The sequence below is a fragment of the Bos grunniens genome, chromosome 15 (genome assembly GCF_055505025.1).
Source record: "Bos grunniens cultivar Pamir isolate PY7600 chromosome 15, Bosgru_T2T1.0, whole genome shotgun sequence".
Lineage (NCBI taxonomy): Eukaryota > Metazoa > Chordata > Mammalia > Artiodactyla > Bovidae > Bos > Bos grunniens.
Genome location: NC_141179.1, coordinates 20,088,124 through 20,102,305, shown reverse-complemented (window position 1 = coordinate 20,102,305; position 14,182 = coordinate 20,088,124). Strand labels below are relative to the sequence as shown.

At 41.2% G+C, this 14,182-nt stretch overlaps 1 pseudogene; it reads left to right on the top strand.

Annotated features, from left to right (window-relative positions):
• The first annotated feature begins 2,278 nt into the window (after positions 1 to 2,278).
• Positions 2,279 to 13,648, top strand: LOC147357396 (heterogeneous nuclear ribonucleoprotein A1-like; annotated as a pseudogene).
• Positions 13,649 to 14,182: the final 534 nt, after the last annotated feature.

Here is a 14,182-nt window from a genome sequence, read left to right as displayed (position 1 = left end):
GATGACACCACCCTTATGGCAGAAAGTGAAGAGCCACTTCAACATATTAAAATACAAACAATAAATGAGATTTTATGTATTTATAGAACTTGAGTTAAAATCATGGTCTAATCTTCTAACAAATCTTTCTTTTCATAGGGGAATTAGGTCAGTAGATGTGTTAATTTTGATTAAATTCAACCTTAGACAGTGAAGATTCAGCAAGTCCAGTTACAAGCTGGGAAGCAGATCTGGAACCATGCCCTGTGTTTTAGTAGTAAGAAATATAGTGTTTATTTAGCTAGACCCTACAGGGATTTTGTCCTCATATTGCTAGAGAAATAATCAATGCTAATATTTGCAACAACAAAAAAAAGGATCCAAGTTTTACTTTTCTTGTTTACTTTGCTATAACTGGTCTCATACTTCCAAGAAAAAAAAGATATTTTATTACAACTTTTTGGCTTTGAGCAAAAAACACAACTATAATATATAATATAATATATATACATATATGAAATATAAAAATATTTTAGTATGTGTTGGGACAATGGCCAGTTAAATGCCCATGGCAGGGCAAGATGGGCTTCCCTAGGGGCTCAGAGGGTAAAGAATCTGCCTGCAATGCAAGAGATACAGGAGATATGGGTTCAGTTCCTGGGTTGGGAAGATCCCCTGGAGGAGGGCACAGCAACTCACTCCAGTATTCTTGTATGGAAAGTCTCATGGACAGAGGAGTCTGGCGGTCTACAGTCCATAGATGGTAATGAGTCAGACACGACTGAGGCAACTGAGCACACACATATGCAGGCAAGACAGCTGCTACTTATTTTTTTTTAAGTTAAACATTTGTAAGCCTCTTAGTTTCAAAAGATCTTGGGGTTTTACATCTCTAGAAGGCTTATGGTACCACAGTATAACTGTCTCAGGAACTGTAGTTAGTACAGCATGAGTCTCTCAAATTGTCAGTTACCTTTTAGGTTTGCTATTACAGACATGGCTTAAAACAGCTTGCTGGTCTGACTAAACCATCTAACTTTAGGACGTTAATTTCTTATACCTTTCATAGATCATATCAGGAAACCCAGAGGCACTGTTCAGAAACACTTGTTTACTGACAAAATAAAATTAATCATTCTTTCTTTGGGCCCATTAAAGGAAGATCCCACCTTCTGACTTCAGAATCTTCTGAGAATTGATCATGAAAAAATGCTGAAAGAAAATGGTTTCTAACAATTGTTGAGCTCACTTCTTTCTTGGGGTTCCAGCTGCAAAGCTTTTTCCAATTCATTAATTGTATAAATATTTCTTGAGTATTTTCTATATGGCAAGGACTTGACTTTACTTGCCAGTATTAGTCGTCATGGCAGCAACAGACCTTGGCCCCTGCCTTAATCATGCTTAGAATCTAATGGGAGTGTGATAGATAGTTTTTAAAATTCTTTTTTTTTTTTAAATTCAATCAGTTCCAGTTGTGACAAGTATTGTGAAGGAGAGCTGTAGGGTTCTGTGTAGTCTGAAAAGGAGGGAACTGACACAGTCTAATGAGGACTGGAGTGGGTGGTGGTCACAGTCTCCCTAAAGAAATGCCATTTTGGTTACATTTTGTACAATGAGTAGGAGTCAGCCATATGACGAAGACTGAGGTCTTTCTTTCCCTCCAGTGCCACTGGCTGAAGTTGCCCCAAGAAAAAAAATTGAGTGCTATTCAACCATAAAAGGAGTTTCATGTACAAGGGAAGCATGGGGTCTGAGTATTTGATGTCATGGTCAGCCTCATTAGGTGAATACAAACTGAAGTCTGAGCTCTATATTAAGCAAGAGAAGCTGGGGACAAAAGGCTATATGATTTCGTTGTGTGACCAGCACAAAGGCAGAGCTCACATAAATTTTCTCATTAATACTTTAAAAAGTATAAAGCAGATAAAGTTACCTTCATTTGCTCCATGAGAGAAATCAAGCATGGAGAGGTGAAGCCCTTGCTTCATATTCACAGGTGAGACAGAGTTCAAACTGATCTCTCTGATGATCCCACATTGCCTTCCAAGACTGCAAAGGAAATAGGGTATTGCATGAGGTCCTGGGTGTGACTGACGTGGTTAAAACCCTTAAAAGAGAGTGATTGTCAAACGTTTGTGTATTTATTTATTGTGCTTCCTTCACTAAATGGGAAGATCTATCAGGACAGGATCATGTCTTTCTTTGTTCACTCTTCTTTTCCCTGTGCCTTGTAGATTGTATGGCAAGTAGTAGACTTTCCATAGATACTTTTGTATAAATGGATGTAAGGACAAATAAGATGACGGGCCAGGGGGCGGGGCGAGCGCAGCCCGGGGCGCCCGAGCAGCACGCGGGAAGCACCGCCGTGCGCGCCCCGGCGCCGGGTCCGGGTGGGCTGCGGTCCGCGTGCCGCCGCGCCGCCGTGCCGGAGGCGGGAGGGGCCAGGCGCAGCCATGTTAGTGGCGCGCAGTATCGCGGCGGAATTTTTTTTTCTTTAAAAAAAAAAAAAGGACAAATAACACAGTCTAGAAGTAGAGAAACATCTGTAAACAAGTAACTGTGATATAAGGTAAAAGATGATAATATTGATAAAAGAAATTTATCTATAATGCTCTGGGAGTTCAGAAAACGGAGGCATCTCTTCTGACAGGAGGAATCAGGAAATTCTTCCTGGCATGTGACTCAGTCTTGACAATCAATGAGACTTTGGAGAATATAGATGGAAAAAAGAGTGTGCACACACACAAAAAAAGATAGGATGATCAAGTATACAAAGACTGGGAGTCTAAGATTAAATACAGAGAGAAGAAGAAATTTAGTTTGACTGAAATATAACATAGTATGAAAGAATGTTCTGGAAGTTTAGACTTAAAACTCCAGACTCTAAGGAACCTACAGTCCGGCTGGGATGAGAAGATGTGACTGCTAATTAATACATCAAAGGAGTGGATAAGATAGGCATTGTTCTGAACACACCACCCCAAAACTTAGTCTTAAAACAATGATCATTTGTGTAGCTCCTGGATCTGCAATTTGAGCAGGGTTTAGCAGAGAAAATTGATTTTATAAGCATTAATCAGTAGAGGGGTTCAGGAGTGGGAGGGAGGGGTTGAATAATTAAGGGTAATTCACTTACATGTCTAAAGATGTTGATGTGAGCTCATAATTGAGTTCTTAGCACCTCCTCTGGGCTATCAGTGGAAATGCTTACCTGTGGCCTCTCCATGTAGCTCAGGCTTCCTCACAACACAGTGGCTAGTTTCAAGTTCAGGCATCTGAAAAGGACCAAGTTGGAGGCATATTGCCGGTTTACACCTTAGCCTCAGAAGTCACATAGTGTCACTTTGCTTGTAGTTACAGGACCACTAAGAATCAAGGGGAGGGAACAAGACCCTACTTCTCAATGGAAGGAGGGTCAACATCACTTTGTAAGCAGAGGATCTGGGATGGAATATATTGGTGCAGTCATCTTTGAAAAATACAATTTAAAGGTATGTTCTATTTTAAGTCTGCTGACACCAAGGGGTAAATGGAGCTATAAAAATATTTGTCCTTGCATCAGAGGAATATAGAGTGTATAAGTGGCAGGGAATGGAGTGGGTGAATGTGTACATTGGTTGGTTGGGTGGAGAGAAAGGTGCATATACAGTGCCAGTAAGAATTCATATGTAGGAAGTGCTGGCTCAGGTCAGTATTCATCATGCTCTTGAGAGGAAGAATCCACTCTTGTTTACTCACTGAACTGGCATAAACAACCCCGCATATGTAAGACACTTAACTAAGATTTAATGAACAATAAAATCTGTTGTTGAAACAAAGAAGGCATAGATCTGTATCAGTCAGGTTTTAAGAATATATTGAGAGTGCTACTTGTTATTCAGTAGACCAGATTCAGTTTTGCCCAACTTTTGGAATGCCAGTCAAAGCTATACTTTTTCCAGTAGTCATGTATGGATGTAAGGGTTGGAGTATGAAGAAAGCTGAGCACAGAAGAATTGATGCTTTTGAACCTTAGTGTTGGAGAAGACTCTTGAGAGTCCCTTGGACTGCAAGGTGATCCAACCAGTCCATCCTAAAGGAAATCAGTTCTGAATATTCATTGGGAGGACTGATGATGAAGCTGAATTCCAATACTTTGGCCACCTGATATGAAGAACCAACTCACTGGAAAAGACCCTGCTGCTGGGAGAGATTGAAGGTGGGAAGAGAAGGGGATGACAGAGGATGAGATGGTTGGATGGCATCACCGATTCGATGGACATGAGTTTGAGTAGGCTCCAGGATGGATGATGGACAGGGAAGCCTGGCGTGCTGTAGTCCATGGGGTCACAAAGAGTCGGACACAACTGAGCAACTGAACTGAGACTGCAACTGAAATGCCAGGTCAACATCCCTAACCTCATTTTTGCTCCAGAGTCAGATAGAAAGTGTAGCAAAATCCTTCCATTCATTGCTTATGGAAAGTGAAAGTGAAGTCACTCAGTCGTGTCCAACTCTTTGTGACCCCCATGGACTGTAGCCTACTGGGTTCCTCCATCCGTGGGATTTTCCAGGCAAGAATACTGGAGTGGGTTGCCATTTCCTTCTCCAAGAGATCTTCCCAACCCAGGGATTGAATCCGGGTCTCCTGCATTGTAGGCAAACGCTTTACCATCTGAGCCACCAGGGAAGTCCATACTATTGCTTATATCTGTGCTCAAATATCTGAGAGTAACTGTTTTCAAGTATTTCCCCTGTAGTTTCAAATCCATATGATTGTTTTCCTGTGGTAGTTAAGTTCAGCCCAATGTAGGTGAAATTCGTAATTCTACTTAAGTTACTTAATTCCTTTAATTTCCATATTATCTCCAAATTTCCTTTGCTATCCCTTATACTCTCTCTTAACTCTTTCTAATGTAAGCAGAGCTGACAGCCAGATGCATCAGAAGAATCCTCACAGGTCTGGTAGAAATCAAACCAAGGAAAGGAAAAAGCAACTGAATGAGTGTGTATGTCAGGTGTGGACAGAACTGGGTCAGAGGTGTGTATGAAGGTGAGCAGGAGACCAGGTAAGAGAAGTCGGTGGGGAGGAAGCATCTCTGAGGTGTCTACTTCCTTGACAGCCCGAGTCTCTGTGCACTGATGCAGATTTAAAACAAGTATGTAAGAAAAAGCCCATCTCCGTGAATGGATACAATTTTGGCTCAACACAGGGTTAGGTGGGCTTACATTCTATTCAGGCCTTGTCTTTCACCCCATAATTGAGGCCTCTCTCCTTGTTGGACTGTCCGGCCCGGGTAGCTGTACTCAGCTGTCAGCAGCAGCTAGCTGCTGTCTAGGAGCTTACCCTGAATCAACAAGCAGCCCAGGAATCAGTAGTCCTCCCACCTGAGTAGAGATTGGCCTCTACACAATGCTTTCTTTATTCTCTTTGCACCTGTCGGACAAGACTTAGCAACCAAAACAACAACAATGGCATCAGCTATGCTTCATAGTCTCTTTCTTGTCAGACACTTTTGGCTGATGAGAATTAATTTGTAAAATGAGATGTATTTATCATTTGACTTTTCATATAAACCTTTAGTCTAAACTCATTTAACAGATGCATTAGTATATGTTTCTCCCAGGAGGAAGCTAAAAACAAGGTAAATACAACACAGTTTGAAGAGGCATTAGAGCCGAGCATGGGATACTGTGAGAACCCAGAGGAAAACAGAGAGGAGCGTAGAAGTGACACAGGGAGGATTTCATGGAAGAGGAAGCCATTAACCTCATAGACTCAGGATAAACAATTTCTGACACAGAAATGCAAGTCATGTGTATGGCTGTTTTCTCTGACGACTGGTAATGCACAATGACAGTTGTGCATTACTGCTGGCCTGACACATCTTCTCCTGCAGCTGTGAATGCGTCATATACCTGAGAGGACTTCCATAATCCAGCTGTCCTCCACCACTTCTGAGGACAAAGAACCCTCTGCTGCCAGGGAGCATTTGATAAGGACACAGAGTTTGAAAGCCCAGCAAATAAGCAAATAATCATCATTTTGTCTCTTACATAAAGTGGGAACAAAACTTAGCATGCAGGTTTGGTTGCTTGCTGGGCCAAGGAAACCACACTGTGATGAGTTTGTCCCTGTTCCTACCTCATAAAGTGGCATGTGGATTGCGGGATGAGAATCAGTGATGAATCTCTGGTCTGGCACTGGAGGGAGAGAAGGAGCCAGCTATGTCTGACTTCAAGGACTGTCATGATCAGGAACCCTGCTCTGGCCCTGAGCCTCTTGGGGAACTACTGGAGCATTTAGGATAGGGGAGGTAGAATGAAGAAGGGGGAGAAACCTATGATGATTCATAGTGGCAGTAAGGGCTTAAATCCTTCAAATACTGTGAACTACAATTTCCTAAGGATACTCTATCAAAAGGCAAAAAGAAAAAATTTCCCACAAGAATAGTTTACTGCCCTCCTTCTCCCTAAAATCATTACCCTTCCTTCAATCTCCACTCTGGCCACAGGGGAAAACTTTGGAGCCTGGCTCCTGCTCTTTCCTGGGTTGGCCAAAGTTATGTGAAGGAACCCTTTACTAGAACCAAAGTAATTAGAGTCTGTTAAAAGAAGTGCCCCTGTCCTGGTACTCATTAATTCGTTAGCCTTATAAACACATTTAGAAAAATAAACTTCTCAGAGAAGTTGCCAGGAGAACAGAGACCATAAAGAAAGACATGAGAACTGATGAATTAAGATGATGGAAACTGGAGGAAAATAAGGACCCAGAGGAAGAGTCCTTTGGAGGGAAGGCAGACAGATCAGAAAGTGGAATTCAAATGCCGACTTCTTCCCAGGGAGCATCAGGAGGGCTCTCTGAAGCAGGGGAGACCCTGCTAGTCAGGGAAGTTGACAAAGGCAAAGTTGAAAGTTTACCAAATTCAGACTCAACTGGATGTGAGTCTGACCTTGGCCGCTTGAATTCACTACCTCAGGCACAAGGAGATTGGCCAGGGAATGTAAAAGAATAATGCAATCAGAGGTGAGAGAATTTTCATCCCATCTCCTCTAATTACTTGCCATGTGGGCTAGAATGGCTGAGCCTCTTTCCTTGTCTGATCAGGAATGTCCTCATTATGCTCTCTCTATCTTCTCCACTGATCAGAAGACTTCAGTGGCATTTGAGCACACAGGAAAGCATTTTTGGTAAACTATAAGAAGATATATGAGAAAGGCATCAGCATTAATAGCATTATCCACTATTTCTGTGAAAAGACAACTCAAATGTAGGATGATGGGTCAACAGATTAATCTTCCTATACTCTATTCAAAGCAAAATCTGACACCTAATTTGAGATATACTTTTTTCTTTCCTTAATGGAAAGAAAGAGGAGAAATGGGGAGGATGGTTCTTTTGGAAGATTTGCCCGTACTCTTAACTAATTTCAGACCTCAGCTTCAAAAGCAGTGAGTTGTTTCATTTAATCAGCAAGAAAGCATATCCCACAAAAGTCAGCTCCCTGAAGGGGAAGCTGCTCAGACACCGTTTCCATGGCTGCCGCTGTAACAATATTTTTTACTGAACTAAGCATTGCTAATTTTAGCCACAGATTATCTGGAAAGCAAGGAAGAAATAGATGAAAGGCAATTTTTACCTGAGCCACACTGAGCCTCTGAGAACCTTTACTGAGAAAGAGATGCTGCTAGAAAAAGCAACTACATAACTCCAAAGCCTTGGGGACATTTGTCAACTGCTCTCCATCAGCCTCTGGAAGAAGGAAGGAGGTACCAGTTTTCTAATTTAGGAAGAAATTGAAACTCATTGGTGAAATGATTTTATTCAAAAACACCACAGCTTGTATAAGAAAGCAGAATATCACCCCAGCAACCTTAATTCCCAGCCTGGCCTCTGGTCCCAGTTCCTTCTGTTAATGGTATGATATTTGCTGAGAGAGCTAAGCTATTTTGGATGCTGGTTTCAGTAAGCTGTCTCATGAAGAGATTCCCCCAACACCCACCGCCCCCCCTGCAAAAAAAAAAAAAAAAATCTTCATTAAATGGACTGGAGGTAATGTTTGCAACAGGGTACCTTGATTTTGAACAAGACATTAAGGTAAAAAATAGTTATATGAATCCCATTCATAAAGAGGCAGGGATTGCTTAAATAAGTGACTTAACTTAGCTACAAAGGATTCAGAGAATGGCAGATACATTCCTTATGATTTTAGCTGCTGCATCCTCCACAGGGAACAAATCCTCAGGCAACAGGAATTTTTCAAACCACATTTGGAGATGTCCAGATATCAGAGTGGGGTACAAAAATAGTCCCTGCATGATCTCTAAATGAGGAGGAATGGGGCTTAGACAGCCACATCAGGCCCCAGTGGGTGTTGGCTAGCTGCTTTAGCAGAAAGTGAAAGCAAACGTGTAGGAATTGCTCTTATGGCCTAGTAGAAGTACTGGTGGGTTTGCAGGCCCAGGTCCCCAGGCTCACTCTCTTGGGGTTGATTACAACTCTGAGGGTGAGATGTAGTCAAGGAGGGACTTTGGCAAACTTCAGGGTGTTCTGTTTTATCTTCCTTCACTGAATCCTTCTTTCAGATCCTTATTCATACTAAGGAATAGAGAACTAATAAAAGTAGTATTAACTTGCAGGGAATTTTTCTTACTAACCTAAGCCAGAAGCTAAAGACAACTATTGGTGATCCCAGCAGCAAGGGGAAAAACAAACAAACAAAAAAACTTTTTGAAAACTCCTCTAAGACACAGACTGACTTCTGTAGTAGGAAACATGGCAGTCTATTGGGAGAGATAGAAAAAGAGAGACAGTCATAAGCTGCCCTCCCCCAGGGATCTCTCATGATCTAGGGAAATTCTGTTCCGAGATTCCTATGGAATTCCACAAGATCACTCCAGAGTTGAATTAGACTCCATAAAGCAAGGCTGGGGAATATTCAAATGTAATGTCTAGGCTGGCCTTGTCCTTGAATGCGTTTATTCCCCCAATTTTTTCTTGCTCCAGGGTGTCACATAATGCCACAAATGGGGCTCAGATATCCAGCTCAGAGTGTGGTGGAGTCCAAGGAAAAAATCTTCCTGGAGGAAACAATTTCTGAGTAGAAGCTTAAAGGATTAAACTGTTGATTCTTTAACAGGTTAATCTGGGGGGAAAGGAAAGAGAAAGCATTCCAGGAAAAAGGACTATCAAAAACTAGGGTATGGGTGTTTTATTTATTTATTTTTTTATTTTATGTCTAAATACTATTTAGATATAAAAAAAGAACTAAATCTTGCCATTTGTGAGGATGAAACTTGAGGGCATAATGCAAAGTGAAATAAGTCAGAAATAAAAATACTACATATTCTTATTTACATGTGGAATTAGAATTAAAAAAAAAAAAAACAAGCTCATAGGTACAGAGAAGAGATTGACAGTTGCCTACAGTGGGGAGGTGAAGTATGGGGTGAGGTAGGGGTGAGTAAAATGGCAAAAGGTACAAATGTCCAGTTATAAAATAAGTCATGAGGAGGTAATGTATAGCATGGTGACCATGGTGAACAATATTGTATTGAATATTTGAAAGTTCCTAACAGAGTAGATCATAAAAGTCCTCATCACACACACATCAACTGTTTGTAAACTATAGAAAGTGAAAGTGGAAGTTACTCAGTTGTGTCCGACTCTTTGCGACCCTGGACTGATTCTCTAGGCCAGAATATTAGAGTGGGTAGCCTTTCCCTTCTCCAGGAGCTCTTTCCAACAAAGGGATGGAACCTAGGTCTCCTGTATTGCAGGCAGATTCTTTCCCAGCTGAGCCACCAGGGAAGCCCTTTTAAACTGTATGCAGTGTTGAATGTTAATTAGACTTATTGTGGTGATCATTTTGAAATATATAAAAATATTCAATCACTACTTTGTATACATGGAACTAATATAATGTTATATTCCAATTAAACCTCAATTAAGAAAAACAAACAAAAAAAAAAAACTAGGGTATGGGAATGTGGGAGGGAGCCTTAAAGGTTTCTTCAAGGCCTCCAAGCCTGAAGTATAGCTGGCTCATATGGCACATGGTGTGCCCTGCAAAGGAACTAGGATGTCTATAGGAAGTAGCAGCCACTGGGAATTGTAAGCAAAGGAATATCATGATAGCCTTAACATTAGAGAGAAAACTAGCTGTGGTGTGGAGGACAGATTTGAGGGAGCAAAACTGGGAGCAAGTCACTGTCATAGACACCTTCTTTTCATGTCTCATTGCCTCCTTTACTGTCTTTTTATTGTTTAGCTTTTGTTGTATTAACACATAGAATTTTTAAATAAAATGGAAAAATGATTATTATAAAACGTTGGTAAGTTAAAAAGTAGGATATAAAATTTGGGGTACAGTTTGATCTCAACCATGTATAAAGGCAAATAAAAATTATTGGAAGGTGCTTTTCTGCTTGTGGAGGCAGCCGGGAAAGCATCATTGAAGTCTTTCCCCCCTGTCCACTGCCATCACGTCTAAGTCAGAGTCTCCCAAAGAGTCCAAACAGCTGTGGAAGCTCTTCATTGGAGGACTGAGCTTTGAAACAACCAATGAGAGTTTGAGGAGCCATTTTGAGCAAAGGAGAATGGTCACAGACTGTGTGGTAATGAGGGGTCCAAACACCAAGCGCTCCAGAGGCTTCAGGTTTGTCACATATGCCACGGTGGAGAAGGTGAATATAGCCATGAATGCAAGGCCACACAAGGTGGACGGAAGAGTTGTGGAACCAAAGAGGGCTGTCTTGAGAGAAGGTTCCCAAAGACCTGGTGCCCACTTAACTGTGAAAAAGATTTTTATTGGTGGCATTAAAGAAGACAGGAAGAACATTACCTGACAGATTATTTTGAAGGATATAAGAAAACTGAAGTGATTGAAATCATGATTGACTGAGGCAGTGGCAAAAAGAGAGCCTTTGCTTTTGTAACCTTTGATGACCATGACTCCATAGACAAGACTGTCATTCAGTATACTACCCAAAGCAATTTACAGATTCAACGCAATCCCTATCAAGCTACCAACAGTATTCTTCACAGAGCTAGAACAAATAATTTCACAATTTGTATGGAAATACAAAAAACCTCGAATAGCCAAAGCGATCTTGAGAAACAAGAATGGAACTGGAGGAATCAACCTATCTGACTTCAGGCTCTACTACAAAGCCACAGTTATCAAGACAGTATGGTACTGGCACAAAGACAGAAATATTGATCAATGGAATAAAATAGAAAGCCCAGAGATAAATCCATGCACATATGGACACCTTATCTTTGACAAAGGAGGCAAAAATATACAATGGATTAAAGACAATCTCTTTAACAAGTGGTGCTGGGAAATCTGGTCAACCACTTGTAAAAGAATGAAACTAGAACACTTTCTAACACCATACACAAAAATAAACTCAAAATGGATTAAAGATCTAAACATAAGACCAGAAACTATAAAACTCCTAGAGGAGAACATAGGCAAAACACTCTCTGACATACATCACAGCAGGATCCTCTATGACCCACCTCCCAGAATATTGGAAATAAAATCAAAAATAAACAAATGGGACCTAATTAACCTTAAAAGCTTCTGCACATCAAAGGAAACTATTAGCAAGGTGAAAAGACAGCCTTCAGAATGGGAGAAAATAATAGCAAATGAAGCAACTGACAAACAACTAATCTCAAAAATATACAGGCAACTCCTACAGCTCAACTCCAGAAAAATAAACGACCCAATCAAAAAATGGGCCAAAGAACTAAATAGACATTTCTCCAAAGAAGACATACAGATGGCCAACAAACACATGAAAAGATGCTCAACATCACTCATTATCAGAGAAATGCAAATCAAAACCACTATGAGGTACCATTTCACACCAGTCAGAATGGCTGCGATCCAAAAGTCTACAAATAATAAATGCTGGAGAGGGTGTGGAGAAAAGGGAACCCTCTTACACTGTTGGTGGGAATGCAAACTAGTACAGCCACTATGGAGAACAGTGTGGAGATTCCTTAAAAAACTGGAAATAGAACTGCCTTATGATCCAGCAATCCCACTGCTGGGCATACACACTGAGGAAACCAGAAGGGAAAGAGACACGTGTACCCCAATGTTCATCGCAGCACTGTTTATAATAGCCAGGACATGGAAGCAACCTAGATGTCCATCAGCAGATGAATGGATAAGAAAGCAGTGGTACATATACACAATGGAGTATTACTCAGCCATTAAAAAGAATACATTTGAACCAGTTCTAATGAGGTGGATGAAACTGGAGCCTATTATACAGAGTGAAGTAAGCCAGAAGGAAAAACATAAATACAGTATACTAACGCATATATATGGAATTTAGAAAGATGGTAACAATAACCCGGTGTACGAGACAGCAAAAGAGACACTGATGTACAGAACAGTCTTATGGACTCTGTGGGAGAGGGAGAGGGTGGGAAGATTTGGGAGAATGACATTGAAACATGTAAAATATCATATAAGAAACGAGTTGCCAGTCCAGGTTCGATGCACAATATTGGATGCTTGGGGCTAGTGCACTGGGACGACCCAGAGGGATGGTATGGGGAGGGAGGAGGGAGGAGGGTTCAGGATGGGGAACACATGTATATCTGTGGCAGATTCATTTTGATATTTGGCCAAACTAATACAATTATGTAAAGTTTAAAAATAAAATAAAATAAAAAGAAATAAAAAATGATAAAAGGACTTGGAGACTGATATAAGAAAAATAAGAAAGATCAATTTCAGAAGGAAAGAGAATAAAAATGGCAATGGTAAAATGCAAAAAAAAAAAAAAAAAAAAAAAGACTGTCATTCAGAAAATACTACACTGTTAATGGCCACAACTGTGAAGTGAGAAAACCCCTAAGCTGAGCCCTGAAGAATTGATGCTTTTGAACTGTGGTGTTGGAGAAGACTCTTGGGAGTCCCTTGGACTGCAAGGAGATCCAACCAGTCCATCCTAAAGGAGATCGGTCCTGGGTGTTCATTGTAAGGACTGATGTCGAAGCTGAAACTCCAATACTTTGGCCACCTGATGCAAAGAGTTGAGTCATTGGAAAAGACCCTGATACTGGGAGGGATTAGGGGCAGGAGGAGAAGGGGATGACAGAGGATGAGATGGCTGGATGGCATCGCCGACTCAATGGGCATGAGTTTGGGTGAACTCCAGGAGTTGGTGATGGACAGGGAGGCCTGGCGTGCTGCGATTCATGGGGTCGCAAAGAGTCAGACACGACTGAGTGACTGAACTGAACTGAACTGAAGCAAGAGATGGCTAGTGCTTCATCCAGCCAGAGAGGTCGAAGTAGTTCTGGAAACTTTGGTGGTGGTCATGGAGGTGGTTTTGTTGGGAATGACAGCCTTGGTTGTGGAGGAAACTTCAGTGGTCAAGATGGCTTTGGTGGCAGCCATGGTGGTGGTGGATATGGTGGCAGTGGAGATGGTTATGATGGATTTGGTAATGATGGAAGCAATTTTGGAGGTGGCAGAAGCTACAAATATTTTGGCAATTACAGCAATCAATCTTCCAATTTTGGACCCATGAAAGGAGGAAACTTTGGAGAAGTTCTGGCCCCTATGGTGGTGGAGGCCAATACTTTGCCAAAGCACAAAACCAAGGTGGCTATGGTGGTTCCAGCAGCAGCAGTAGCTATGGCAGTGGCCGAAGGTTTTAATTACTGCTAGGAAACAAAGCTTAGCAGGAGAGAAGGGTCAGTGAAGTGACAGGGAAGCTACAGGTTAAAACAGATTTGCGAACTCCACCAACAGTGGTAGCAGGGCCTAGCTGCTACAAAGAAGACATGTTTTAGACAGTACTCATGTGTTTGGGCAAAAAACTCAAGGCCTGTACTTGTGACTAATTGTATAACAGGTTATTTTAGTTTCTGTTCTGTGGAAAGTGTAAAGCATTCCAACAAAGGGTTTTAATGTAGATTTTTTTTTTTTTTTTACACTCATGCTGTTGATTGCTAAATGTAATAGTCTGATCATGATGCTGGATAAATGTCTTTTTTTTTTTTTTTAATGTGCTGTGTAGTCTCCTCTGAAGCCATTTTGGTTAGAACGTTAGAATTCCTTCAGGAATGATGCCAAGTTCCATTTGAAATTTATCTACAGCTGGGTTTGGTGGAGAAGCTGTTGTCTTCAGAACCTTGGTGTAGTTGAACTGAGAGTTACTGTGTTGTGACCTGGAGTTCACCATTAAAAGG